The sequence below is a fragment of the Alligator sinensis genome, unplaced genomic scaffold (assembly GCF_000455745.1).
Source record: "Alligator sinensis unplaced genomic scaffold, ASM45574v1 scaffold1596_1, whole genome shotgun sequence".
NCBI classification, from domain to species: Eukaryota; Metazoa; Chordata; order Crocodylia; family Alligatoridae; genus Alligator; species Alligator sinensis.
Genome location: NW_005843481.1, coordinates 6,516 through 9,780, shown reverse-complemented (window position 1 = coordinate 9,780; position 3,265 = coordinate 6,516). Strand labels below are relative to the sequence as shown.

At 54.7% G+C, this 3,265-nt stretch overlaps 1 pseudogene; it reads right to left on the bottom strand.

The window, feature by feature from the left end:
• LOC102382707 overlaps positions 1-3,250 on the bottom strand; it is a 71,047-nt pseudogene extending 67,797 nt beyond the window's left edge.
• Positions 3,251-3,265: the final 15 nt, after the last annotated feature.

Sequence of the window (3,265 nt, the reverse complement as noted above, 5' to 3'; positions counted from 1 at the left end):
CGGGGGTTCCTGCCCCTCTGGGGAACACAACCGCCAGCCAGCCTGACAGGTGGCTTGTACATGGAGGCTGCCACCACTGTGGCCCGAGCTGCCTTCCCACAGCCAGCCACATGGCTTTGAGGGCAAGCGATGTGGGACGTGGTGTGGTGTTGCTCATCATGTGCAGGGTGCACACATGCCACATGGCCAGCTGGCCAGGGAAGACGGGGTGAGCTTGCATGCAGCCAGCTGCATGGCTCCGGCAGCAGTGGCAAGGGATGGTGGCTGTGGGGGGCAGGTGGGGGGGCTCGCACGTGGCAGTCTCCACCGCTGTTACTTGCCCGTGGAGCCACACCAGTGTTGGTGACCGCTGCATGCAAAACCTTCCTGCGCTGCTGCTGCCACTGTGGAGCCATGTCCATGGAGCTATGTGGCTGGCCACAGGGCAGCAGTGGCAGTGGGGTGGTGGAGCTGGCCACTGCGTGCAAGCCCCCCCGATATGCAGCCATAGCTCTTTAAAGAAGCAGCAGTGGTGGCAGGGGATGGTGGTTGCTGTGAGCCACCCCATTGGTTAGCGGGGGTAGGGGGGTTGTGCACACGGAGGCCGCCAACACCTTGCACCACTGCTGTTGCTTATCTGCAGAGCCAGGACCATGGGCTGTGCGGGGGGGAGAGGGGCTCGTGTGGGGGTCTATAAACTGGAACAGGTGCTAGACACATGGTGGAGTCTCCATCCCTCGCAGTTTCCAAGAGCAGGTTGGACAGATGTGGCTGGGATGGTGTAGTGAGGGCTGGTCCTGCCTTGAGCAGGGGGCTGGACTAGAAGACCATGTGAGGTTCCTTCCAGCCTGACTTTCCATAGTCCTATGATCCTAAGCACCTGGACAGTCTCACACAGTTCCTGGTAACCAGCACTTGGAGATGAATGGGAAAGAGCACCAGGAGCATGGAGGCCAGGGCTGCTGGCAGAGCTGCAACCTCTTCTACAAGTGAAATCTGAGGGGCCACAAAGTTACAGGCTGTGTGTGCGAGGCCACAAATGGCCTGGCTGACCTTACATATAAGAGGCTTATCAGTCAGACCACAAAAGATCAGGAAACCGGTTTGAAAACTCCTGCGCTCCCCTCAGATAATGAGGTTTGTGAGGCTTTGGGGATATCTTGCCTGGGCATGGAAGCTGGAAGGGGAAGCCCCTGTAGCTACCACGTCTGAGGGGAAAATTAAGCCTTGCAGACCCTTGTCTCTAGTGGGTTATGGAATAGAGAAAATCCCACACAATTTACTGATTCGTTTTGATGCACTGGCTGGGGGAGTAGTTAGCTGATTGCATGATTTCACAATGATTACACACTTAATTTATACAACACAATTTTATTTTAAAACTCTTTGCTACGTATATAACACTGCTTAGCTTTAAGAAACACCACAAACATTAAAAACACAATAATTACATATATCAGAAACACTTCCCTACACTGTGGGCACTCAGCCCAGGGATGCTCAGCATCGAATCTGTCTGCCCAACAGCCTGAACTGCACTCTCCCTTTCTCATAGCCTCTTCTCTTCAGGGCCAGCCTCATCTTCCTCTGCTAGGACTGGGCACAGAAACCCCCTGCTCACAGGCAAGCCGGGGCCACTCACAGTCCAAACCCCACATCTCTTCACTTGGGGACACAGGCCGAGCCGAGAATTGCCTGCAGATGCCCCCAGCCCCGCTGAAGGAGGGAAGGGTGGGGGGGCAGCTAGCACCTGGTGGTGCTCAGTTCTGATGAAGGGCTGAGAAGCAAAACCTGCCAAACTGGGCTTATGGGGTGGCAGTAGCACTTTCTTGCAGACCGTGACGGGCATGTGCAGGCCTGGGAGGTGGGTGATGCAGACGGGATGAAAAGCATGGTCAGGGAAGAAGGCAGGGAATACTTCCCTAGCAGTAAACATCATCCTTCCTGCAACTCTAGAGCCTCACATACAAGGACCCTGGGCCCAGCTGGAAAGTCGAAGCTGATAGTCGGCCAAAGACAGTTCCTGGGTGTCATTTGGAGCCAGCTGTCTTGGGGAGGACACCTATGGTGAGGACAATTTTTCTTCCCATGGGAGCACGGACTGCTTTCTGAGAATGATGGGAATGGCACAGGCCCCAAGGCTGATGCAAAGACCATCTCAGCCTCTGCCATAAACCAGACTGGCATCTGCCTGAGCTATTTCCTTTTAACCCTTCACCTGAATCAAACTTGGGAGGCCAGTCTCTCTGTCCTTTGGGTTTTGCAGTGCCCTAGAAAAGCTGAACAAAGGGTGAACTGTTGCTGCAGTCCCCTGGCATGAGACTGCTTCCCAGGATGCAGACGCTGGGGGGTGTTGAGCAGGTATACATCCCCAAACCCTTCCTGTATTGCTGGCAGAATTATGGACACTGCCAGACAGGGATGCATTGGTGCTGGGCCAGTTTGAAGGACTGGAGGAAGCAATTTCAGTACTTCGAGCACTGATGTGGCTTCTCCCCCATGTGGATAAGCTGGTGCTGGACCAGGGCAGAAGAGAAGGGGAAGCTTTTCCCACACTCTGAGCACTGATATGGTTTCTATCTTGTGTGGATACGCTGCTGCCGAGCCCGTCTAGAGGACTGAGTGAAGCTCTTCCCACACTCCAAGCACTGATGTGGCTTCTCCCCTGTGTGGATCAGCTGGTGCTGAGTCACGTTTGAGAACTGGGTGAAGCTCTTCCCACACTCTGAGCACTGGTGTAGCTTCTGCCCTGTGTGGATATGCTGGTGCAGAGCCAGACTGGAGGAGCGAGTGAAGCTCTTCCTACACTCTGAGCACTCATGTGGCTTCTCCCCATTGTGGATACGCTGGTGCTCAGCCCTAGTGGAGGATTGAGTGAAGCTCTTCCCACACTCTGAGCACCGATATGGCTTCTCCCGTGTGTGAATACGCTGGTGCTGAACTAGGCTGGAGGAGTTAGAAAATCCCTTCCCACACTCTGAGCACTGATACGGCTTCTCCCCTGTGTGGATATGCTGTGCTGAGCCAGCCTGGAAGAGTAAGTGAAGCTTTTCCCACACTCGGAGCACTGATGTGGCTTCTTGCTTCTGTGGATCTGCTGGTGCCGAGTCAGTCTGGAGGAGAGAATGAAGTTCTTCCCACACGTTGAGCACTGATATGGCTTCTCCCCTGTGTGGATATGCTTGTGTTGAGCCAGGCTGGAGGACTGAGTAAAACCCTTTCCGAACTCTGAGCATCGATGTGACTTCTCCCCTGTGTGGATAAGCTGGTGCCCAGCCAGGGTGGA